Below are 26,703 nucleotides of genomic sequence, written 5' to 3'. Positions count from 1 at the left end.
AGCTTCTAAATGCACAAAACAAAATGAAATGTAAATTAAAAATATAACCATGGAATATTACCTGTTTCTGTGGTGAGAAATATTTACATAGTCACCATGTAAATACTGATTAGTGAGCTAGCCAAAGATTGTGAGACAACCTCTATCTTGGGAGGAAAGGAATAGGAGTTAAATCCTCATCTGTCATGAGTTTAGATAACAACTAAATTGAACAATCAAGAAAGAGCAATTATGCACAATTTTTAGTTAAGTAACTACAAGGAGAAACAGCTAACGGACTTTTAAAGAGTTGTGTAAGTAGGAAGGTGGGGGGCCTCTTATTTAAATTATAAGCCTTTTGTCACTATGATTTTTTAAAAAATCATGTGCCTGTGCTTATTTTATTAAAAGTTAAAAACATGCCTATCTCTTGAGCTACATAAAGGAAACCAAGAGAGTAAGGGTAAGTATAGTGCCCTTTGAAATATCCCTGAATGTTACAACTAAAGTAATGCTTTGGAGAAAAAAGATAAAACTGGAGCGTGTGAATTTTTGGATGAAATAAAGGAGTCATTGCTTTCCTCTAACCTTAATTGGTCTGAATTTTTACACCTTTTCTTCCCTCTGCAATTCATGGGCCTTCTGGTGTTCTAGATCAGGGGTTGGCAAACTTTTTCTGCAAAAGGCTTGACAGTAAATATTTTACATTTGGCAGGTTACATGGCTTCTTGTGGCTACTCATCATAGTATGAAAGCCACCCCAGACAAGACAGAAGTGAATGAGTGTGGCTGTGTTGCAGTATAAATTCATCCGTGGACACCGAAATTTGAATTCCACATAATTTTTGTGTGACTATATAATATTCATATATAATTTAATGTTCTTTGGGGAGTCTTCTTCAATCATTAAATAATGTGAAAACCATCCTTAGCTTGTGAAACTTAACAAAAGCAGGTGGTGGGCAGGACCTGGTCAGCAGGCCATAATTTGCTCTAGATTTAACATATTTGTGTCCTCCCGCCGTGAGTTGCAAAGCCCTGTGGCCATCTAGGCTGCAAAGAGGAACTGATGTGGAATAGGTCAGCATCAGTCCCCAGCACCCACAGCTACGGAAACCATCTCGCCAAGGGCTCTAAAGTCCTCATGGGCTCTTAAGAGTTAAACTTTGTTCTTCTTGCCTCCTCCCTGATTCTCATTTATTTTCACAGCTACTTATAGAAACATCCCTGCGAATGAAGCTATATTTCAACAAGTCCTTCATCATTGGAAATCTCATTACCAGAGGTAGGAATAATAGGGAGGTCATAGATGCAGAGACCTGGGTTCCCTTTGTTCCAGGAGAGCTGGACGGGGCCACCTTGGCTTCAGCAGCTTCTGAGGGTTTGGGCACAAAGGAGGCTTCATGGATATAAGGCCTTGTGTCCACCCACAGGTGGCCAGCCCAGGTGAGTCCTGGGAGTGAGGTCCTGCCTGCCCTGAGAAGACTGCCCTGGAGACAGCACCACAGCCCCCTTCCTTGTCACCGTAGGTGCCATCACTGGGCAGGACACAGATGTCCTACCCTCCATGGCTTTGTTCCCCTTGGTCTGTGTTGTGTGTTGGGATATAAAGATGAGTGAGGCCGCCCTGTGCTCAAATCTGGAGGGTGGCAAGTTGATAAAAATTTGGAGCACATTGGATAAAGAGCTCTAATACATGTGGAGCCCACAACGGAGAGGGGAGTAGCAGAGAAAGAGAGTCAAAGACATAGGCAGAGGCCAAGTCACAGGAGTCCCTGCCCATGTCCTGCCCCCAGAACTGATCGTGAAGCTGTGGAAAGCTGGTAGGAGCGTGGGCTGTAATTGGAAGTGGACAGTGGGGGGCTAGTGCATTAATTCAGAGGGGATAATGAGACACGAACTAGGTCAGTGGCAGCAGGGGCTGAGAAGAGGGAACAGCAGAGAGATTTAGGGGGTGGAGCCTGAAAGAGCTTGTCTGCGAACAACTGAAGACAGTGCGGGACCACCCCCAGTTTGGGGGGCTTGAGTGTCTGGGAATCACAGCAGCACTGATCGCTGAGGTAATAGTAGTAGGAGAAATTGGCTTTGGGGGGTCCTCAGGGTGGGGAAAATGGTGGCAGTGGAATCTTTGGTTAGACAAGACCATTGAGGTCTGTGTGGGACACCCAAGTGTAGATGTCTAGTAAATAAAGTTTAGGAGTGAGGACTGGACTGGAGGCAGATGTGAAAGTCAAGTGCAGACAAGTTACTGCTCAAGTTGTGCCTGGAGCCAAGGTCAGACAGGGAGAGGGTGCAGAGTAAGGAGACTGGAGAAGCAAGAACTCCTCCAAAGACCATCCACAATGGGGCTCAGGGAACCATGAGAGATGGGTATGCCCAATGTCAAGAATGGGGTTTACAGAAAGAGAGAATGTGAAGAAATCAGGGTGGATGTGTGTACAGACATGTACCCATGAGGTTATTTATTCTGGAGTTGTTCATAACATCAAAAAGTTGATCTTTGCCTTCAAATCTACCCCCATGGGCAGAAATACCCACTCAACCATAAAAAGCAAATTCTCCTAGCGTCAACAAGACAACCCCTTAAAAGATAGCATTCCTTCTTCATCTTGTGAGGAGCTGCCTGGATCTGGATTGTGTAAACTGTCAATAATACAACAATAATACATTTAATGTACAGCCCCCGTCTCAAAAGCCTTACATAACTGTGCCTTGACTTCTAATGGGCAGAACAGTTCTCAGAGCTTTCAGAGATGCTCTTCCCAGGTTGTAACCCTCAAATTTGGCTCAAAGAAAAGTTTCCATTTCTTTTTGAAATAAAAGGTGACATAGGTGACATAGCTTAAATATCCAACAACAGGGCTAAATGATGACATGATCCTATGGTACAATGCCATATAGCTGTACAAGTATGAAAAAAATATATGGACATTGGCAGCAAATACAGCGAAGCAAGTAATAGAAAATTCTATTTAGTATTTATTATTTACTTAGTAGTCATTCATAGGTTCCTATTTGCCTTTTCTCTTGTTTCAAATTATATAGCATGAACTTGTACTGCATTGACAAGCAAACCTGTCTGAGTAGGCGGGACCACACCGCAGAAGGGCCCGATGGAGCTAGTCATGGGAAATCACTAAGCTGGTAGTGCCAACACTGCCAGAGGAGTGGATGGGAACAGAGGAGGGAGAACCCGCAAGTGTAGGTTCCTCTTTGAAGAGGGTTGGCTGTAAAGGGAAAGTGAGACAAAGGGGCCACACCTAGAGCGGATGAGGAGTCGAGGAACTGCGTATTCAGGTAGGAGAGCCTTGGCCAAGCTCACACATTAAAGAAAAGAAGCAGTCTCTAGGGAAAGGGGAATGAGAGGGGACTACTGATGGGGCAGGGGCTCATGGAGGAGCAAGGAAGGGGGTCTAGAACTTATCTGAGGGATGTCTTGGAGGCAGGATATGGGAACAAAGAGGGAAAGAATGCAAAGAAATGTGATGATGTGTGGGTATGGGGGGCGAGGATGGAGCAGGGTGCCTACTGAAACACTTCTGGGTGAGATGACTTCATGTCTGAGATCTGCTTTTAAATACTTCTGGGGGTGGGGTTAGGATGGGGGTTGGGATAGATGAGATAAAATTAGCAAATTGTTGATCATTGTTGATGCTGGGTAATGGGGGTTTATCATCTAATTCTGAATACTTTTGTGAACTTTCAAAGCTTTCCAAAATTAAAATTTTTAAAAGCCCTCTTCTTACCTGAGGACATCAGCTGAGTCTGACCTGCCTCCTACCTGTGGCTCTTAACCCAACTTTTCCTACAGCTGCACCCCAAACAGTACACACTTTGGCTTCCTGGCTGCCTTATTCTTGTCTCAGCTCCTCTGGGCAAGAAGGGGCCCGGGCAAGTCCCTGCTACAAATGGGTGGCCATTTCTGCAGCAAGGTTCAGTGGCCAGACTAGTCACCCTGGAATAGAACAGAATCTTGAATGCAGAACCCCCAGGGAATCTTGGGCCAACAGCATCAAACATGCAGTAAACAGTGGGCTGTAGCACCACTCTGAGTGCCCCCTGGTATTACGCTGTCTAGAGGCTCTGTGGGCCAAGGCATGTCTGGGCTTAAACTCATGGTAGAATAATAATTGGGGAAAGAATAATCACATTTGTGCTTTGCTCAGGGATCTGAGTCCTGGCCCCAGGAGCAGGGCATCACTCTTAGAAACTCATCTTCTCATGTGATTATGGTATCCAGAATATAAACACTAGACCTATTTTTCTTGAGATGGTGCTTTGAAAGATTTTGGCACATAATGAATGTTCAGTGAATGCCAGCTCATCACCATCTAAGTCTGATTGCAGGTCTGAGGGCCCATGAGGACTCAACTTTGACTGAGTGAGATGGGAGCCGCTGGAGGGTGCTGAGCAGAGAAGTGGCAGGATCTGACTTAGGTTTTACAGGGGCAGTGGGGCTGTTCTGGGAGAAGAGAATAAGGGGGGAAGCTGCGTGTAGCTGGTGGCTGGTTGGCTGGTGATTTCCAAGTAGGAGATGATGGTGGCTTGGACCAGTGTGGTCTTGATGGGGGGTGTGAGAAGTGGGAGATTATGGATCAAGTTTAAGGGAGAGCCACGAGATCTGTTGAGAGGTCGCCTGTGAGGTGTGAAGGAAGAGAAGGCACCAAGGACGGCTCTAAGACTGGCAGCCTGAGGTGGAAGAACAGGGCTCCCACCGGGCTCTAGAAGGGGCACAGCTGAATGAGGGCCGATCCAAGGGCTGGGACGTCAATGGCTCAGGAAGCGAGGCTGAAAAATCGGAGTGTCTTTATTGATGAATATGCCTACTTGTTCTCAGGAGGAAGAAGTTGCAAACTGGTAGCCCATGGGTCAAATCTGGCTGGCAGACATGCTTGGCTTGGTTCTCACACTATTTATTAAACAACCGAATTGGTTGCTGATGTTTACAATCATGGCATTTTCTATAAAAATCTAGATTTTCTGCTCTTTTAGAAAAGTGGAAGATCTGGCAACCCAGGTAACAGCTGATTGGCCCTGAAGGACAGCTGGTCCCTTTGGCAAGGCGTGCCCTGTGCAACCGGCAGCCACGCCCCTGCTCCCTGTCGTCTTACAGCTGCTGCTACCCTTTCTGTGCCCAGTCTCCTCATTTGAAAATAGGAATAACAGTAGTACCTATATCCTGGGGTTGTTAGGAAAATTAGCAGAGGCAGCTCGGGTAAAATAACTGGAATAGTGTCCATTGAGGGTTTAAAAACGTTTGCTATTATTACTGTTATTGTTGTTGTTACTAGCTGACTGTTCTTATGGGGCTTGGAGTTTGCAGTTCTTGCAAAGGGGATTCCAGAAAGTTGGAAGAGGATTCTAACAGTGGTTGAGAGGCGAGTGGAGCTTCCCTTAGTAAACAATGGCACCAAACCGGAAAGCAGGAGGGGAGGCAGCCCAGCTCCCAGACACTTAGAAAACTGTGTCTGCCTGAGTGCTATCAGCCTCACAGATCAGGGTTCATCTCTTTTCTTCTGCAGAGCTCGGCACAGTAGCCTTGATCACCCAGTGACTCATCTAATAGCCCCGTGAGTTTGCCCAGCTTGCAGCATCACAAATCACATTTGCAGCCTCCTTATCAGGCAAGCTAGGAAATTAAACCTAAATGGCTATGGTGTTGCTAAGTAATATGGCTGCGTACACAGACACCCGAGGCTCAGACCATCACAACCCCATTAAAGCATCATTTCCCACTGTGGCTAATAAGGTTTGAAACATTCAAAGGAAACCTGCTGTTCTTTTTTAAGGTCAGAAAGTGGGGTAACTTGGTTATAAGCAAGAGAGAGAATTTCCCTTCCTAGATGCAAGGGGTGTGCACGCAGGGGTGCTGGGGTCCACAGTCTGAGGGCCAATAGAAGGTGGAGGATGAGGGGATATTGGAGACAGCCATCTTGCCCTCCTGGACCCCTCTGCCCTGGGCCTCGAGGGCCTGGTGAAATCCACCTTTGTCCTGCGCCCAGAACCTGGCCTGCTGGAGGGTGTCTGCCCAGTGGCTGGTGGCTTCCCTCTGCCTGGGGATGCTTGGGCGGTAGGGGGCGGTGGGCATGAGGTGGTGGGCGTGGTTGCAGTGATTTCTCCCTCAGAGCGGTTTTTCCTTCAGGGAGCTTTTTCTCTTTTTACGATGAGCAGAGATCCCAGCCCATGGGATGCTTGGGCAGCTGAGATTGGGGCTGGGCTGGGAGGGTAAAGTCCCTTCTCTTAAATTTGTTTTAAATCACATCTTCTCCACAATGCTCCAGAATGTATTTTTCAAGACTCCTTCAGATAAGTTGGTGCTCTTGGGATTTCTGGTTGCTGAGAAGAGGGTGGGGCTTATAGGCCCCCTGGAGGGAGATGCTTGCAACACAGAAGATGCAGTCAGATCTGAGTTCTACTTCCAGTAGCTCTTGATAATCTGGCCTAGCCCGTCCTGATCTTCACTTAACAGAAGAAAGTAGAGGAGAATTCCTTCTGGCATGTGTTGTGTGACAGGAGACTTGGCTGTGCCCAGGGGGGGGGGTGTCAAAAACTTTTAGATGGGGGATGTCCCCCAATCAAACTTCCCATAAGGATGCATTCATTCTTTCTACTTTTTTGGCCAGCTGCAGGCTTGGAGCCACCTCCCTGGGGACGAGACATGCTCCCCTACAACCAGGCTGCCCCCTGGGGGCTACCTGGGCTGGCCATTGGTCTTACTGTGTTTCCAGCATCCCTGTATCCCACCTCACATATTGTAACAGGAAGCACTTGACCAAGCAGGGGTCAGATTTCAGTTCAGTCTTTTAACAAACAGTTGAGTTTAGATTTTGACATTCAATCGTTAACATCCAATTTTGTAGTGCTTTTGCAAACCTTGTGTGGCTGTGAGCTGTGATTTGTTTCTTGTGAGTGTGCTGTGGCTCTTGGGTTTCACTGGTTAGTTCTTGTGGAACTATTTTTGCCAACTGTTTCCACTACTAATTGGCTACTTAGTAAGTTAAATCAAGAGCTGCACATTTATCCCCCTCTCCCACAATTTCCATGGAAGAAAATGCTGGCTGTGTTTAAACAGCACCCATTTTATTTTTCTGGAATTTGGACACTTGCTTGGTTGAATATGTGCATTTCCTTGGATGGTTCCTTTATGACTTCTGTTGATCTTGCTGCTGGAAAGACTTCCAAAGTGTGAGCTGGCTCTAAGCTGAGTATCTCCATAGCCCTGCTGATCATCTGCTGGATGACTGGCTGAGTTGCTAAGCCCATATATCTGCCTGTCTATGTACTTCGTATTTCTGAGACTGTCAACTCCAGCTGGATTTCTTGGGCTGGTATAGAGACAAGGGGAAGGGGAACAGAGACCACTGTCCCCACTGTCAGAGTGTCAGGGCAGGACGAGAACAGCTTTAGGGCATCTTGATTCTCTGAGAACCTCAAAAGATAGTGGCACCTTGGTGCAGCAGCTGTGCACCCTTGGGACAGTCCCACCTCAGTCAGAATTGTTTCCATATGTATGTGTGTATACATATACATACATACACACACATGCACTCACACTTACATGGTTATATATATAATTTTTTAAAATGGGATCATACTATTTTGAAACCTGTTTTTCCCATTTAACATTGTATTATAAACATTTCCCCATGTCATCAAATTACTCTACATCATCATTTTGATTGCCTATCATTTATGATATCAAAAATGGTCTGGTTTATTTAACCAGTTCCCCATTTTGTGAACTTTAGGTTGATCCCAGTATATATAAATTTGCCATTATAATCATTGCTACAATGAACATCCTTGAGGTTTCCGATTTATGTCAAAGTTTAGCACATTTTAAGAGACTTTGATTGATATTGCTAAATTATTCTCCTGGAAGTACATATTTCTGACCAGCTGTGTATAAGATGCCTTTTTATTGCAATTTAAAACATACTTGTCAATTTCATAGGTGAAAAACGAGCATCTCCTTGTTAATTTTAACATCTCGGATTCCGTGAGGTTAAACATTCTCCTCGCGGTTAATTGGCTGGCAGAGATCTCTTGTGCTCCCCTGCTTCCAGACGATGGAATTTAAGTGTCATTAGTTATCACTTAGCAAGATGAAACTGGGGGCATGCTGCCAGGGAGCTGTGGGCAGTTAAAGTAGTTGCTATTAGCCTTCAGAGCTTAAAACCAATCTTCCTAAGTGTCTGTTTTCAATCATCCCTGAGTGGGCCTTCTAAACTGAGGGCAGAACTGGATGGAGCAGGACATGGGATGCACAAGGCTTGGGGGTGTCTTCAGGATGCAGACAGGGTGCCTGGCTAACTAACAGATTGATTTTCTACACCTCCAGTCTCTCCCCCTTTCCTTTCCCACATTAGTGCCGAAAATCTTATACTGAAAACCTTTCATTGTGTTTTGTGGTGTTTGTTTCCTTAGTGATGGGGTAACTAGAGTGTCCGGGGCCAGGGTTGATATTTTGAGCCTGAGGCTGGCGGACAATCTGTCGAGTAGGTAGTTTAGGGCCAGCTGTGCACAGACGCCAGGCTCCTAGTATTTCTAGGTCTGCAGGTTCGCAGGACCAGGTAAGGAGAGAGGTCAGAGCAGGGAAGCCAGATTTGGGAGGTGATACTGTGGGTATGGGATATGCTCTGAATCAGATCTGTCACCTGTAACACATCACGTGCAGCCGTGGTGATGTGGCTGGGCTCTGAGTAGTAGCGGGTGCTCTGTGCTCTTTTCATGACACAAAAATGGCTTCAGTGCAACTTCTTCCAGTTAGAAGGTCCGGGGATGGACCTGAATGACAAAATCACGAGGCGTTTTGCCCCCAGGTCGGATAACTGAGTTTAGGAGGAGAAAGGCAATGGCTGCAGTGAAGGCCTAGGAGGCGGGGAAGTCGGGGGGATGCTGGCTTCCCTCCAGCCGAAGCAGGTGTGTGAGCTGTGAAGGCTGGACTAGAACGGCCCCTCCATCACCCCAGACTGGCAGGTGCTCCCAGAAGAGCTGCTGAGGTGTGAGAGAAACTGCATCATTACCTGGAATATGGGAAGGAGGATGGAGGTTTGATGTATAATCTCCTGTCTCAGAATCCCATAGAGTCATAAATAAGCTTGGAGAAGCAGCCGGTAGGAGAACTAAACATGAATGCCCGTCGTTTCTAGGTGGTGGAAACTGAGAGGAATTCAAATTGCATCTTTCACATTGGGTTACGCCTTTGAAGTAACTCAGCTGAAGCTAACTGTCATCAGCGGACATAAAGGGCCCTGCAAGGTGACACAATGCCGTAGGAATGGGGACTTTTCACCATGAGAAAGCAGCTTTGGCATAGGTGAGCTCTGAACTCTTCTGGGGTGAAAATCCTGGATTCTCCCTGGTTCTTTGAGAGTTGGAGGCTAAGAATATCAGAGCATCACGACAGGGCTGTCTATCAGCCGTCCTTGCTGGGAAGGGACTTGGGGTCTATTGGTGTTGAGAGCACAGAGGAGAGCACTTGGGAGGGGTCGGTGGCACACAGTGTTGGCAGCCACAGAGAGCAGAACTGTCTCTTGGAAGAACCCTGAGGCATTTGGTTGAACTTAGCGGTGTGCCGGCATTTATTATTAATCACAGTGAAACCACTTTGTGTTTTTCATAGTGCTTTCTTGTAGATCTGACTTGACCCTCCCAATATAAAATATCTTCCACAGGTTTATTGAATTTCAATTTTTCAGTCAGTATTTGGACAACTGCTCAGCCTCACGCGAGGGGCAGTTTTATAACGGGTGTTTTCCAAGCCACAGCAGTGCCTGTTTAAGGAGTCCGGCCTGGACCCCCAGTCCTGACGGGGGAGACGGTGGGCCGCATCCAGTAGACTGAAGATTGCAGAGTCAGACCACAGCAGACGCCACTGGAGGCTTAGCTCCCTCTCTGCCTTGGAGGCACCGAGGCCTTATTTTCTGCCCCAGGATCTGCGTGTAACTAGAGTGGAGACCCTTTCACCTGAGAGCTGTTGTCTTTGCTGCATGATTTTTTTTTGACAGGTTATTTAAGCTCTTCGGGACTTAGTTCTTATTTGTAAAATGATGTAATAATAGTAGTGTGAAGATTAACTGAGTTAACACCTTAAAAAAAAAAAGAGCACCTAGGCCAGGGACTTTGCACTCAGTGCACACTAACCATTATGATGAAAATGAGGGTGACAGTGGTAGTCACGACCATGGATATTGGATCTCACAGATGGAGGAGCCTAGGGTCCTTAGGCAGTTTCCCTGTCTCCCAGAAAAGTTCGACAAATCCTCAATTTGCACATTCATGGCCCTGCCAGGGATGTGGTGAAGAGTAAAAGGGGAAGGGGCGATAGTGATGTCTTCTGTAAAGGGCTGGTGGAAAAATAACACAGACCTGTGAATTTATGAAATAAGGTCAAACAGGGAGCTTGACCTGGAGAATTTCATGAATTTTTTCAACTACACTGAAGGCAGCAGAGAATTGATTTCTCACGTGGGACCTGAAGAACTGGAAAAGCAGATGCTGTCCTCTAACTCTGAGCTTGGCTACTTATCAGCTGTGTGATCTTGGGCCAATGACTTAACCTCTCTGAGATTCAGTTTCCTCATTTGTAAAATGAGAATAATACATTACAGGGTTGTTGGAATTGCTAAATCAGATGACTATCTAGAGTTCTTAGCTAGTTAAGTTCTTGGAACCTGGTGAGGCCTCACTAAAAGCCAGTTACCTCCCAAGGACACAAGGATGGTTCAATATACACAAATCAATCAACATAATACACCACATCAACAAAAGGACAGACAAAAATCACAAGGTCATCTCAATAGATGCAGAAAAAGCATTTGATAAAATTAAACATCCATTTATGATAATAAAACTCTTACCAAAGTGGGTATAGAGGGAACATATCTCAATATAATAAAAGTTATTTATGACAAACCCACAGTAAACATAATACTCAACAGTGAAAAACTGAAAGACTTCCCACTAAAATCTGGAATAAGACAAGAATGCTCACCACTTCTATTCAGCAAGTGGGGTTGGGAAAACTGGACTACATGTAAATCAATGAAGTTAGAACACTCCCACACACCATACACAAAGATAAACTCAAAATGGCTTAAAGACTTAAATATAAGACAAGACATGATAAACTTCCTAGAAGAAAACATAGGCAAAACATTCTCTGACATAAATCTTAGCAGTTCTTCTAGGGCAGTCGACCCAGGCAATAGAAATGAAAGCAAAAACAAACAAATGGGACCGAATTAAACTTACAAGCTTTTGCACAGCAAAGGAAACCATAGCAAAACAAAATGACAACCTATGGAATGGGAGAAAGTATTTGCAAAGATGTGACTGACAAAGGTTAATTTCCAGAATATACAAACAGCTCATACAACTTAATAACAAACAAACAAACCCAATCCAAAAATGGGCAGAAGATCTAAACAAGCAATTCTCTAATGAAGACATACAAATGGTCAATAGGCACATGAAAAAATGCTCAACATCACTACCAGAGAAAAGCAAATCAAAACTACAATGAGGTATCACCTCACACCAGTCAGAATGGCTGTCATTGAAAAGTCCACGAACGATAAATGCTGGAGAAAGTGTGGAGAAAAGGGAACTCTCCCACACTGCTGGTAGGAATGTAGTTTGGTGCAGCCACTATGGAAAACAGTATGGAGATTCCTCACAAAACTAAAAACAGACTTACCATATGATCCAGCAATCCCACTCCTGAGCATATATCAGGAGGGAACTTTAATTTGAAAAGATACATGCACCCCAATGTTCATAGCAGCACTATACATAATAGCCAAGACATAGAAGCAACTTAAATGCCCATCATCAGACGACTGGATAAAGCAGCTGTGGTATATTTATACAATGGAATACTACTCAGCCATAAAAAAGAATAAAATAATGCCATTTGCAGCAAGATGGATAGACCTAGAGATCATCATTCTAAGTGAAGCCAGAAAGAGAAAGAAAAATATCATATATCACTCATATGTGCAATCTTAAAAAAGAAAAGGGAAAAAGAAAAAAAGAGGACACTAATGAACTCATCTACAAAACAGAAAGACTCCAGACCTAGTAAACAATCTTACGGTTACCAAGGGAATGGGGCTGGGAAGGGATAAATTTGTGAGTTTGAGATTTGCAAATGCTAACCACTATATATAAAAATAGACAAAAAATTTCTTCTGTATAGCACAGGGAACTATATTCAACATCTTGTAATAACCTTTAATGAAAAAGAATATGAAAACAAAAAAAGCCAATTATCATGCTGGTTGTTGTGTTTATGATAAATGCTTATTATTCTAAGCTACCTTACAGCTTACAATTTACAACTTGGGAGCTGGTTATTTTCACAGCTGGGCTTGTAATGTGACGGTCCTCTCTCTCACCTTGAAAGATGTTAATACTCTCAGGAGTTCCCCCACCTTGGCTGGACCTGATCCTCTGGGCTTGGTGGTTGTCCATGTGAAGATGGGGAGGAGGTACTCCCCACCTGGTTGCACACGGGCTGGGTTCAAGGCATCCTGCTTCTGCTTGGGTCAGAAATTGGGAATGGCTCTCAGCTCCTATTGGGTGATAAGAACTTCTGAGGATTTTTGAGGTGTCCAGACTCAAATCTTTCTCATCACTGACTTCTTCTGCAGGGCAAATACGTCAGAGTACAATGGCAGGATTTCATCGTAGGTATGTGTTTAACTTTTTAAGAAACCGCCAACTCTTTTCCAACTCAGTTGTCCCATTCAATGTCCCCACCAGTCCCAGTGGTACAGTCTCTCCGGCCATATTTTCTAGTCTTCCCCATATATCAAAGTCAGTTCTTTTCAAACTTGAAATTATTTTTTTTAAGAAGCAGAATCTTAAAAAACTTTAAAAAATAAAACAGATCATACCTACACTCCTCAATAAATAAAGCAGACAAGGAGACAGAAGCTTTGATTGAAGCCCTGGGGAGCCCAGAGAGAGGAACCTGCTCTCGGTTACGAGGGCGAGTCGGCTTTTGTCAGCCTGAACTTTCACTTGAGTTCTGAGCCGGCCAGAGGAACCGTAAGCGATACTGGCCAGGCCCGGCCTGCCGGCATCTCTGCCCCCGCGGGGCGGTCCAGGCTGGCAGCAGAGGCCGAGGCCCTTGGGGGCAGCAGCCCGGCTGTGGGGCTGATGTTTTCTGCCGACTGGGATCCGTCCTTCCACGGGCACCGTGTGTCAGTTCAGCTTGCTCCATCTCCAAGACAAATATCAGAAGCTGGGCGACTCCAGATACCAGGAACAAAGAAACAAATTGGGAACATTGCGTGCGAAAAAAGATTTTAATAAAGATTAAACTGGCTGCACGCGGAGATTCTGCCCCTCTTCTTATTGTGATCTTGACGGTGATGCGGGGCCAGCTGGGAAACCGCTGAGCCCGAGGCGGTTCATAGTCCTGGCACTGACGCCTCCGAGAGGAGCCTGAGTGGCGGCTGACCACAGACTGAGGGGCCTTTGCAGGGGCTCCAGGGAGACCCGGGGGCGGGGGGCGCCTCCCAGCGCCCACTGGCTCAGGGCCCCGATCCTGAGGTTTCCCTGTTTCCCGGAGTGCCTGTGAGGACAGATGCCCACGCCCTCAGCATCTCTCAGCAAGCCGGGGGGGCCAGGGCCTGAAGAGCTGCATTTTCACGCAGCTCTCTACATGCTCCCTCCTCGTTCTCCTTTTATCATGGAAACTTTTAAACATGTGCAAAAGATAGAATGTACCCACAGCCGGCTTCCACAGCCGCTTCCACAGTCACTGTAGTCTTGTTTCATTTCTACACCACCTCATGCCTCTCTGTATTTTGAATCAAGTCCCAGACACCCTATTATTTCATCCATAGACAGGTCAGTACAGGTCACGTGGCTAAGAGAGAATTTTTTTTTTAAAAGACATAACTACAGTATTATTATCCCATCTAAAAACTGAGTAATGATTTCTGGGTGTTTCTAAGGCAGAGTCAAGTGTGAGGACTACAGTCCAAAGCCCTCGCTTCCCACTGGGAGAGCCCTTCCTCTGGGAGCAGGGGCCCTGCTGGACACGCTGGAGGTGGCTCGGCGTCTGGGGAGACGGCTGGCTGGAGCTCTGCTTCTGGAAACCCACACTCACAAGAGCAAACAGCGCAGTTAGGCTGATGACTTGCACTGTACAAGGGTCCCTGGCTATAAGGCCCGGGAACCGTGCAGTCTTGGGGTAGACGCCTTCTAGTTATTTTTCGAACAAATTTTGTATTTTGACGTAAACGGCAGCCGCTATTGGGCTCCCTAGGGAATAGTCTCTAGGGGCTACCGGTATGATGTCACTCTGCTCCCTGACATGACCCTAGGTTTCAAATGTCCAACAGAAAACCGGGGTTTGATTTGCGGCTCTGCCATTTAAAGGGCTGGGTAGTTTCCTTGTCTGCGTTACAAAGGTGACAAATTGCTCCAGTCAGCTGGCAGGGGTGTTTGCCTGAAGTAGTGACAGGAGCCGCTGTGCCGGGTGAGGGTGCCGGGAGGGGGTGGCGACGCTGGTCACGTGGCTTGCTCACCGCACACTCAGGAGCCCGTCCAGGCAGCTTTCCAGGCCCCACCTCTACTCCCAGATCTCCAGTCATGGTTTCTTCCAGGAGCTGAGTGGGAGCCAGGTGGGCTTCCCTGACACCCAAGGCTGGTGGGCAGTGCAGGCCCTGCTGGGACGCTGGCTTCACTCCTCTCCTTCTGGAACCCTTCACAGGTGTGGCGTGGATCTCCCTGGCTGGCTGTGTTCTGTGCCTCGCTGGTGAAGGTGTCCTTGTCCACACATCCCAGTCCCCTCAGAAGATTCCTTTGCCTTGACTCACCAGGGGTCCCTCGCTTCCAGTGGGGCACAGGGAAGGAGAAAAGGGAGCTTTGCTGGTGAAGGAGGCTGCATAAGGGGGCAGAGAGATGCCAAGGTCTTCTCTTGCTGTCTCTCCTCAGAGGAGAATGCTGCTTTGCAGTAAGCATCCAGCAAGATGGGCTCGTGCGGGTAGAACCCCGCGCCACGGGGCCAGAGTCCCAGTGGCTCCCCAGTTACAGAAACGCTTGCTCTCTCAGCAGAGGCTGGCGTGTGTGCAGACCCTTGGAGAGCGGCCACAGGAGGGGCTGGTGACTCTGAAGGCCTGGGACAGAAGTCGCTTCTCTGCCTCCTTTTAGATGCTTGGGGAGACCAAGGTGCATCCCCAAAGGGTCTTGTCTGTCCAGGAGCTACTGCTACTTGTCTGTCTAGGGCTGGACATCCTGCCCCCAGAGCTGGGAAGACTCCCCTCCTCCATGAACCCAGTGCTTCCAAGGAGTTCACGAGTCTCCTGGCACAGCTCTGGCAAAGGTGTCTGGTGCCTGCCCAGTGGGTCCCAGTCATGACTTTGAGGGTCTGTCAAGGAGGGGCACACTATAGGGGAAATAATCTTTGCTTTGGAGTCAGGAGGCCCAGATTCCATTCCCTGCCAGTGGCGGGGGGGCGGGAGGCTGCGGTCAGGTGGTACAATCACAATAGAGGGAAGTTTGGTGACACCTCTCAAAAGTCACAAATGCACACACATCCTTTGACCCAGCCATTCCATGTGTGCAAAAGGGACAGACGTGCAAGGAGGTTCATTGTAGTGCACTTGTAATAGCAGGAGACCAGCAACTTCAAAATGCCCATCAGTGAGCAACAACTTGTGCTTATTCCGTACAAAAGGCTCTTGAAAAGAATGAGGCAGCTCTGTGCATTTACTGCTACAGAATGACCTTCAGTGATATTGTTGGGTAAACGGGCAAGGTTGAGAATAGCACATAGCATGCTACCTTATGTACTTTTTAAAAAGGACTCCTTTTATGTGCACAGAATGTGTGTGGACAAGTTACAAGAAACTAAAAACTGAGGCTGCCCCTGGGGTGGTGACCCGAGGGGATAGTGGTGGGAGAGAGATGTGTTTTTACCGTGAACTTCCTTGTAAGATTGACTTTTGTACCATTTGTATGCACTGGAAATGAATACATTTAAATAAAATCTCTGGCATTTATGAGCTGGGCAAGTCACTTACGTGCACTGAGTCTCATCTGTAAAATCCATAAGATTAAACTCACAGTGAGAACTAATGGATGAGAAGAGCCTTGTGCAGGATGTGGACATAACGGGGATTCAGTGAGAGGAGCTTCCACGATTGTTTATTGGTTATATTTAAGTTGTTGCCATCCGGGTGCCAGGGCGGGGAGAACAACGCAGGCTACAAGAGACGTGATGGGGAGGCTGGGAGTGCCTCAAGAGCAAGCATAGAATTTTTCTCCTCTTCGTCCTCTTCAAGGCACCTCCAGTGGGCAGAGAAATGTGTGCTGATAGGCATCGTGCTGTTGATTCGAGTTGTGCTGTTGGGAGCTGCCTCCCCAGAGCACAGGCACAGGCAGCTGGGACGAGACTGTCCACCAGAGGGCGCCAGCTGCCGCGCTGCTTCCATGCTCATTTCTGGAACCACTTGGGCTGCCAGAACGTGACAGGAGATTTGCCAGGGGAAAGGTTTAAGGTGATCTTTTCTCCCTTGTTACGTCCACTGAACACGGTTTCAGTTTGGTTTCAGTTAGTCCTGGGGGATTCTCGTCACCACGGTGCTACAAGGAACTGGCACAACACATCTCAGGATGGAGGGTGTCTGTGTGTGTGTGCGCGTGCCAGCGCACTGCACACATCGGCTTGCAAGGTGCACGTGCATGTGCGTGTGCATGAAGGATTCTGGGTTGAGTTCCAGGTTAGCTAGCATCTGCCTGGGGGGTGACTCTGCCCTGAAACCACCAAGCCGCCCTAGGCTTCTCTGCCCTGAGCAGTCAGACATCCTACCCTGGACCACAGCCTCTCCCTGGCTCTGTTTCCCCCTCATTTCTCACCTCCCTGTGGCTTTAACTCTCTCTCCCCTGACAGGAGAAGGAAGGAATCCCCAAGACAATTCCGTGTCCCAGTTCATCACAATCTACAGACTCTTCCCTCTGCAGGGTGACATCCCCCAGCCCTTGCTGATCGAGGCACTTAATAGGCAGTGTCAGCACCCTCTGCCTCCATCTGCCTGCTCACAGCAGACACAGAGGGTCTACAGGGCATTTTCTATGGCATCATCACGAGAGCTCACGGCTCCTGACATTTAGAACATGTCTCCAAGGCTACAGCAGTGGTTGCACATTCTGAAGGGAATGAAGACATGGTCAGACCACAGGATGCCTGGGTCTGTGGGTGCTTCTAGCTGGAAGAGTGTGCTGGAAATGGCCGTGAGTTCTGCCTTTGTAGTTTATGACTCGTGCCATTGACTGATGACAAGGTGTGGACTCGAGGTTTGTAATAATGATGATATTAACCACTAACCCTCAAGAGTACGTCTTATGTGTCTGGCACTGTTCTAGGTACTTTGCATGCATCACTCATTTGATCCTCTGAACTCATCAGGTATTTAGTACCCCACATAGGGTATTACCCCTATGTCACAGATGGAGAAACTGAGGCACTGAGAGTCAGAGCAGTTTACCCAAGGACACACAGCTGGTAAGCAGTGTAGCTGGGAACTGAACTCAGGAAACTGGCTCTGAATCCCCAGGGCTTTGAAGCTCGTCTTTCCAGTTTTGTAGCACTTTCTTCCAGGTGTCCAGATAGGGAGGAATCCCATTTTCAAGGTGAGAGAAGCCAGATTCCACAATGCGCACAAAGCTTCCAGTTTCCTAGGATCTTCTCAGAGTCCTGGTCGAGGAATACCCCCTTCAGAATAAATATGAAAAGCAAAGCACTTGGAAATGTGCCCGAGTAGGGGTTTGGGGCACATCTGGGGAGCTGGAGGCCCTTTCCTGCTCAGGGGCCGAGGTCCCATGGGCCGCTTCTCTGAAGGGGCACCTGAGACCGCAGGAGGCAGCAGGAGAGGGGACACAGGAGGCAGCTCGTCCCTCTGGGGCTCCACAGGCTGCAGGGAGGGCGTGAGCTAAAGCTTCTCCGCTCCCCACACACCCAGTGGAAGTGGACAGGAGGCTGCCGTGGGCACTTCTGCTGCTCTAGCACCTGTTCCTTTTTCTTTTCTTGTTTGAGTCAGTCCCTCAAACAGTCAGGTTTGCTGGCTTCCTGCTGGCTCTCCACTGAACCCAGCCTTTGAATGGGAGACTGAGTCAGAGCAGCCTCAAACATGCCTGGAAGGTAAGGACTGCTGCTCATAAAAGCACTTTTTGTCGCATTAAATTCCCCTGCTTTGTAGTCTTTGAACCTGGAGTGACCCACAGGTTGCAGCCCAGCTGGAGATGTAGGATAAAAGAAACTGCTCTGCTCCGAGTCCAGAGGGAGCTGACAGAGGAGTGTTTAACAAAGGTGAGGCTGGGCCTGGTTCTGAGGCCTGGTGATTCCACAGTGTGCCACGGGTGGGACAGGAGGTCGCCCGGCCACCCAGGACACCACCTGGTCCCGTGGCACCACTTTAAGCTCCTCCAGACTTTGAGAGCTTGAAGAGAGAGAATGATCCTGGACAGTGACCAGAGTTTGTCACTGTGATGGGCCCAGGTGGGGATGGACAGATGGTTGGCCAGATAGGGACCCTAGGACATTATCCACCTGGGCACAGGGTAGGATTACACTTCCCTGTGCCTGTGAGTAGATAGTGAGGAGAACTTGGGGCTGAATAGTTGAAAACAGCGGTCCAAGGTGTGGTGGGAGTGGCAGGAGGGTAGTTCCAGGAGCCATGGGCAGTGTGCGGTGCACTGAGCATCGCCTCAATCTTAGTGAAAAGTGCCTCTGCCTGCGGCCCCCTCCTGCTTGGAGTCAAGGCCTCTTCTTAGCCCATTATGTCCCCAAGTTCCAGTTGGTGTTTGTTCTCTTGCACTGACTACATTTTAGTTCCACGAGGAGCACTCCACTTCGAAGCTGGGTGCCCTAGATTGCCTTCCGTTTCCTCCTGGTGATCAAGTGGGATTTATCCCAGGGACGCAAGGATTTTTCAATATCCACAAATCAATCAATATGATACACCACATTAACAAATTGAAGAATAAAAATCATATGATCTTCTCAATAGACACAGAAAAAGCTTCTGACATAATTCAACATCCATTTATCAGAGGTCATGATCAGAAAGAGACATTAAAGAAACAATCCCATTTACCACAGCATCAAAAAGAACAAAATACCTAGGAATAAACCTAAGGAGGTAAAAGACCTGTACCCAGAAAACTGTAACACCCTGGTGGCAGAAATTGAGCACAACAGCAACAGATGGAAAGATACGCTGTGTTCATGGATTGGAAGCACTAATATCATTAAAATCACTGTACTACTCAAGGCAATCTACACATTCAATGCAATGCCTATCAAATTACCAAGGGCATTTTTCACAGAACTAGAAAAAATAATTTAAAAATTTGTATGGAAACACAAAAGACCCCAAATAGCCAAAACAATCTTGGGAAAGAAGAACAGAGCTGGAGGAATCATGCTCCTGGACTTCAGACTATACTGCAAAGGTACAGTAATCAACACAATATGGTACTGGCACAAAAACAGACACATAGAGCAGTGGAACAGAATAGAGAGCCGAGAAATAAACCCATGCATTTATGGTCAATTAGTCTATGACAAAGGAAGCAAGAATATAAAATGGAGAAAAGAGTGTCTCTTCAATAAGTGTTCTGGGAAAACTGGACAGCTACATGTAAAAGAATGAAAGTAGAACATTTGCTAATACCACATACAGAAATAAACTCAAAACAGATTAAAGACCTAAATATAAAATCAGAAACCATAAAACTCCTAAAGGAAAACATAGGCAGAACACTCTTTGACATAAATTGTTGCAGTATTTTTAGGGATCTGTCTCCTAAAATAAAAGAAATAAAAGCAAAAATAAATGGGGCCTAACTACACTTAAAAGCTTTTACACAGCAAAGGAAACCATTGACAAAATGAAAAGACAATCTACTGAATGGGAGAAAACATTTGCAAGTGATATGACTGATAAGGAGTTAATATCCAACGTATATAAACAGCTCATACAACTCAACATCAAAAACAAACAAACAAACAAAAAAAACCAACCCCCAAAACCAACCCCCTCCCGCAATCAAACAACTTGATTAAAAAAAGAGCAGAGGAACTGAACACTTTTCCAAAGAGGAAATGCAGACAACCAACAGGCACATGAAAATGTGCTCAACGTTGCTAATCATCAGGGAAATGCAAATCAAAACCACAATGAGAAACAACAAGTCTTTCTACTGTATAGCACAGGGAACTATATTCAATATCGTTTAGTAGCCTATACTGAGAAAGAATATGAAAAGCAATAAATGTATGTATATATATGACTGAAATATTATGCTGTACACCAGAAATTGACACAACATTGTACACTGACTATACTTCAATTTTTAAAAAATGGGAAAAAAAACCCCACAATGAAATATCACCTCACACCTGTCAGAAGGGCTATCATCAAAAAGAACACAAATAAATGTTGGTGAGGATGTGGTAAAAGGGAATGCGTGTACGCTGTTGGTGGGAATGTAAACTGGTCCAGCCACTGTGGAAAACATTATGGTGGTTTCTCAAAAAACTAAAAATAGAACTACCATATGACCCAGCAATTCCACTCCTGGGCATATATATATATGTATCTGATAAAACCGAAAATGCTAATTTGAAAAAATACATGCACCCCAATGTTCATAGCAGCACTATTTACAATTGCCAAGATATGGACGCAAACTAAATGTCCATCAACAGATGGATAAAGAGGATATGATACACACATACAATGGAATATTACTCAGCCATAAAAAGGAATGAAACTGTGCCATTTGCAGCATGGATGGACTTGGAGGGCATTATGATAAGTGAAATAAGTCATAGAAAGACAAATACTCTATGGTATCACTTACACATGGAATCTAAAAAACATAACAAACTAGTGAATATAACAAGAAAGAAGCAGACTCACAGACATAGAAAACAAACTAATGGTTACCAAAGAGGAGACAGAAGGGGGTAGGGAGAAGACAGGGTAGGGGATTAAGAAGTACAAACTACTAGTACAATGTATAAAATAAGCTACAAGGATCTATTGTACAACACAGGGAAAGTAGGCAATATTTTATAATAACTATGAATAGAGTATAACCTTTAGAAATTGTGAATTACTGTTTTGTATACCTCTAACGTACATAAGTATGATACATCCACTATACTTCAATTAAGAAGTCCCCCCCAAATTCCCCAGGAGTTGGGAATTGGCGAGATGGGGACCCCAGGACCTTACCCGCCTGGGCACAGGGTAGGACTGCACTGCCCATCTCCCTTGAAGTCAGATGTGGCTGAGTGACTCGTTCTGGCTGATGAAGCAGGAGCCGCAGGGACACTTCTGGTGGAAGCCTCTTCCTTCTTTTCCTCTGGCCCAGCAAACATCAATGCTCCAGGTGGTGGTAGTCGTGCCAGCCTTGGTTCCAGAGTAAGCTGTGGGGGGCGGAGGCCCCAGGTGACCTGAGATGGACGTGCAGCCCAGTGAGAAATAAGCCTTTGTGGTTTTAAGTCACTGAAATTTTAGGGACATCTGTTACTGCGGCATATCTAACTTATGCTGACAGATATGTGGTAATCAGACTGTGTGTTCTGTATCCCAAGCAACAACATTCATTAATCTAATTAACGAACACAACTTCCAAAATTCAGCCTTTGTGGTATGCATTGCAAGTGCCACTGCATGTCAGTGAGGGGAGACACTTGGGAAGTGACTCTGAGCCTGTGGAAACCCCACTGCTTATTCTGCCCAATTTAGAGAATTCTCACAGGATGTGCCCAAGGGCTGTGATGGGTCAGGTGCTTTTTCTTAGTTCTCTAATGAGTCAATGGAAACAGCTGTCTTTTTACCCTCATCTATCAAAGAGGCAGAAGCATGGTCACATCATGGACCACTTCGGTAAACAAGGAGAAACTGGTCCCCTTAATGCGTGTTTCTCACATTTAGCTGCACATTCGAATCAACCCGGAGTTTAAAACCCCCATACCCAGGCTGTGCCCCAGGGAAACATCAGAATCTCTGGAGGTGGGACCAGCATGAGCAGCTGGTAAAGCTCCCCCACGTGATCAGTGCATGCCAGGCTGAGCACCACAGCCACCAAAGCTCCTCTTCCTCCAACGGGGCCCATATTTTAACCAATTATTTGAGGCAGTCATTTTGTAGAATTCTCCTGCCTACCTGCAGCCATGGGTCTCAGGCTGCAACAGATATTGGAAAGAAAAGGCCTGGAGATTCACCACAGTCTCCTAAGTGTGAATGCTCATATGGGGAGGTCTCAAAGCCTGACAGCCAGTCATGGTCCCCTCCTGGCAGGATTTGAGGGTAGACAGACCTGGACTTGAGCCCCTGACCTGCTCTTCCCCATAGGAGTTCTGTGACCTTAGACAAGCTGCTTGACATCCCTGAGCCTCAGTTTCCCCATCTGCAACGTGGGGATAATCTAATGCCGACTTTACTGGCTTAGCACACCAATCTGTGCATAATTACTAGCTCTTTATTATTTCTCCCAGGTGACTTGTATTGAATGATGAGGTATGTCCAGTAACATAACAACTCCATCTGCTACCCTTACTGCCCACCCCCCCCCCAGCCCACTCTTTACCGGTGAATGGAAACTCAACTCCCCAGATGCCCAAGCCAGAAACTGGGGAGGCATTTTGGACTCTTCAGCCTCTCCCTCAGTCCCCACATTCAGACATTCAGCCCATTGTCAATCATGCTGCTGCTGCCCGCTAAGAACCTTGTAGATCCCTCCCATTCCCCCACCCCTCCTGCCCCTCCCTCGAGCTTGTGCATTGTCTGAATGATGCAGAAGCCCCTAGAGGGTCTCTCAATGCCCCTTTGCCTCTCCTCCAATCCATTTCCCAAAATGTAGTCAGAGTGATCTTGCTAAAATATAAATCTCCCTACTAGATAGGTATTAAAGCAAAAATTTAAGTTGTAATAATTAAAACAGTGGGGGGTGCTAGTGGATGCACAAACATATCAATGGAAAGAAAAATAGGAAGTCCACAAATAGACCCACACAGAGGAAGTTGGTACATTGCAAAAGTGGCATTTCGAATCAATGCAGGAAAGACATGATTCAATGAACAGCATAGGCACAAACGGGTAGCAACTTTGCATAGAAATAAAACTGGATCCGTACTTCATACTTTACACAAGGAATGGTTCAAAGGTATAAATGCAAAAAAGTACTACAGGAAAACATAGTATATCTCAAAGCAGAGAGGGCCTTTTAAAGTAAGATTCAAAGGTCCAGCAGCCAAAAAAGAAAAGATCAAGAAATTCAACTACATTACTGAGCCATAAAAAAGTATGAAATAATTCCATTTGCAGCCAACATGGATGGTCCTGGAGATTATCATACTAAGTGAAGTCAGACAGAGAAAGAGAAGTATCATGATATCACTTATATGCGGAATCTTTAAAAAATGATACAAATTTTACTTACAAACCAAAATAGACTCACTGACATAAAAAACAAACTATAATTACCAAAAGGGAAAGGGCAGGGGAAGAATAAATTAGAGGTCTGGGATAGACGCACATTACTATATATAAAGTAGATAAACAACAAGGACCTACTGTATAGCACAAAGAACTATATTCAATGTCTTGTAATAGCATATAGTGAAAAAGAATCTGAAAAAAATATACGTATGTATATAACTGAATCCCTTTGGTGTATACCTGAAACTAACATTGTAAATCAAGTCCACTTCAGTAGAAAATAAAATTAAAAAAAAAAAAAAAGAAATTCAACTACATCAAAAAAAATTCTCTATGGAAACAATTACCATAGGCAAAAGCAAAAGACAAACTGCAAAAAATATTTTAACTCCTATCACAGACCAAAGGTAATTTCCACAATATACAAAGACCTTCTAGCAATTATTTGAAAAAGACTGACAACCTGATAGTAAAACGGGCAAATACATGGACAGATAGTTCAAAGGAAATTACGAATAGCTATTAACTGTATAAAAATATGCTCAACCTCACTCACAAAGAGAAATGCAAATGAAAAGGACACATTTTGTTTTTCACCTATTAGATTGGAAAATATTTTGAAAAAATTGGTGATATGGGATTTGTGAGAGAGTGAGAAATGAAGCACTGTCATCGCTGCTGTTAGTATAAATCTATGGAAGGCAGCCTGGGAAAAACCAGCAAAATAACAGATGATACCTGTAATGGTTAATCTGTCAACCTGGCAAGGCTCTAGTACCCAGTTATTTAATCAAATACTAACGTAGGTGTTGCTGTGAAGGTATTTTACAGACGTGGTTAACATCTACAGTCAGCTGACATCAATTAAAGGAGATTACCCTTGATGACGTAGGTGGGCCTCAGGCAATCAACTGAAGGTCTTAGGAGCAAAAACAGGTTTCCAGGGGAAGGAGAAATTCTCCCTTAAGGCTGAAGAAGTATCAATTCCGGCCTGAGTTTCCAGCCTGCTGGGTTTCCTTACAAATTTCAGACTTGCCAGCCCCTGCAATTGAGTAATCCCTTAAAAACAAACCTCTCTTCTCTCTTACTGGTGCGTCTCTGGAGAACACGGACTAATTTAAAACCCTTTACTCTAGCAATTCCACTCCCACTTGTGGGAAACGACCCATGTCCAGTGGATGCCATCGTAGCAGTGTCTGTAGCAGAAAGGATGCAGGCAGCCTGCGTGCCCATCAGCACGGGGCCCGTGGAGAAGTCGCCTTAGCCCAGAGTGGAGTCCTGCGCAGCCATCAAAAGTACGAGGCAACGATAGAGAGCGGTTTCCAAAACCGATTTAAGTAAAAAAAGAAAAATACCACACAAGGATGAACAGTGTGCACGTTATGCCCTTGTGCATATAAAAAGGAAGACGATATATCAGTGTTCGTAACTGTATAAAATATCTCTTGGTGGCTACGCAAGAGACTAACTCCGAATGCCTCCAGGGAGGGGGCCGGGTGACTGGGGCGTGGGGCAGGAGGAAGGCTTTTCACTTACATTCTCTGTTCTACAAACCAAAAAAGCCTTACCTCTGGTCATAAGGCTCGCAGGCAAGGGCAGCTAGTCCTTAAGGGAGAGTCCACACTCTTTACCCCGGTCGACGAGGCCCTTTACATTCCTGCTGTTGGCTCCATTCCATCCCCGGCCCCCAAACCCTCCACTCCCATTTCTCCATTCCAGTCGTATGTTACTTCTTTCAGTCCCTCAGACTCACCTGCTCTCTCCTGCCCGCAAATCTGGAATGCGCCACAGGCCCTCTCCAGGAACTCCTGCTCCTCCCCGGGGCCGCTCATTTTCTGCGGAGGAAGCTGAGCGGCTCCGCAGGGGATTGACTTCCGTCTGCTGGGAGGAGCTCAGCAGCCCTGATTCCCTCTCCTGCCCCCTTGTGGACACTCTGACCCCTGGGCGCGCATCATTCAAGCTGAGACTGAGGGACCCCCCCTCCGCGGGCCGGCTGGGGCATCTCAGGTTTTCTCTTGTTGGCATAGGACAGATGGCTCACTGTCCCTGGACTTCACCAACCATGTTCAGAAGGAACTTGGCGCTTGTCCCCTGCAAGGTGTCCTCTGGCTTCAGACATGCGGCTGGCCAGCACCAGGTTTCCAGGAAATCCCAGTTGTGTGAGGGAGACAGCAAACCTGGGGCCTGCCCCACTGAAGTCTTTTGGGAGGGGTGGGTTGGATATGAGCACCTTAGAAGCACCCCTGAATAAATACAGTGACTGGTGAAGAGGGCTGGATTCTGTGTTTTAGGAGACCAAAGTGGAGCAGGTTAGGAGATGGAGTCCTCCAGATCCCAGAGCACCGGACCAGGAGAAAACCCACAGGGTGTGTGCTCTGTGCATTTGGTAATGGAAGGAAGGAAATAATTTGTCATATATGCATTTTATTTCTTGCATCCACAATTTACTGTCTTTGGACATATACCATCTTCAATGAGTAACAGGGTCATAGGTCAATGCCAAAAGAGACTCTGTCAGGTGCAGGTAATGGAAATCCATGTTTAGTTTTTCCCCAGGGAACAGATCTGGGCTAAGCGTAACAGAAAGCAAAGTGGAGAGGTCTAACTGGGCTGATCTTGGGGTTTTGTAGATTTATCTGACTTCATCCTTGAGCTTGGTAGAATTTTATGCATGGAAAACTGGAACTATCTCCCAAGGACATTGGCACAAACAGGGACACCCAGTCCCGGCTGTGGTCCCCACAGGGAAGTTTAACTGGAACCTCTTGACTGTCTTGAGTTCCAGTAGCTCTGGCGGGACCGTTTCACTCACCAAAGCTCCAATTCTGTTTCTCCTGGATTAGACTTGAAAACATAAAACCTCAAAAAACTGTGGAACACACTATTTGAAAACATGTGCTCTGAGTCAAATGTAAACACAAAGCTGTCTTTTTATAAAGTCTGAGCTTTATAAGGTTGCCAAAATGTTTCTCAGTCGGTTTTAAAAATTGAAGTAGAAACCACTGAAGAGTGAAAAATATTCCATGGAGAAAATTCTCAGACACTGAGTTGCCAGGTTTATATCACAGAGAAGTCACTGTCTGTGCCTAAGAGCCCCCTGGGCAAGGCTGTTGGGTGGCGCTGGGGAGGACACTGAACGATCACCTGCTCCAGTGGAGCCCCTTGGTCATAACTGAGATGTCGTGCTGGCATCTGCCAAAGTTTCCACCTTCCCGGGCATCTACATGTTCATGGGTCCCAGTGCGTGGAC

General features: G+C 46.2%; 1 long non-coding RNA gene across 2 annotated transcripts in view; it reads right to left on the bottom strand.

The window, feature by feature from the left end:
- Window positions 1-25,281, bottom strand: part of LOC135321308 (uncharacterized) — a 57,188-nt gene extending 31,907 nt beyond the window's left edge. For both annotated transcript variants that reach the window (XR_010380969.1, XR_010380970.1), the window contains exons 1-2: window positions 25,207-25,281; window positions 21,243-21,463 (exon numbers count right to left, since the gene is read on the bottom strand). This is a non-coding gene — a long non-coding RNA (uncharacterized LOC135321308). The remainder of the gene's footprint in view (window positions 1-21,242; window positions 21,464-25,206) is intronic.
- Between the last annotated feature and the right edge of the window lie 1,422 nt (window positions 25,282-26,703).

The sequence above is a fragment of the Camelus dromedarius genome, chromosome 5 (genome assembly GCF_036321535.1).
Source record: "Camelus dromedarius isolate mCamDro1 chromosome 5, mCamDro1.pat, whole genome shotgun sequence".
Classification (NCBI taxonomy): Eukaryota; Metazoa; Chordata; class Mammalia; order Artiodactyla; family Camelidae; genus Camelus; species Camelus dromedarius.
Note: the sequence above shows the minus strand (reverse complement) of the source record. Positions and strands in the feature narration are given on the sequence as shown.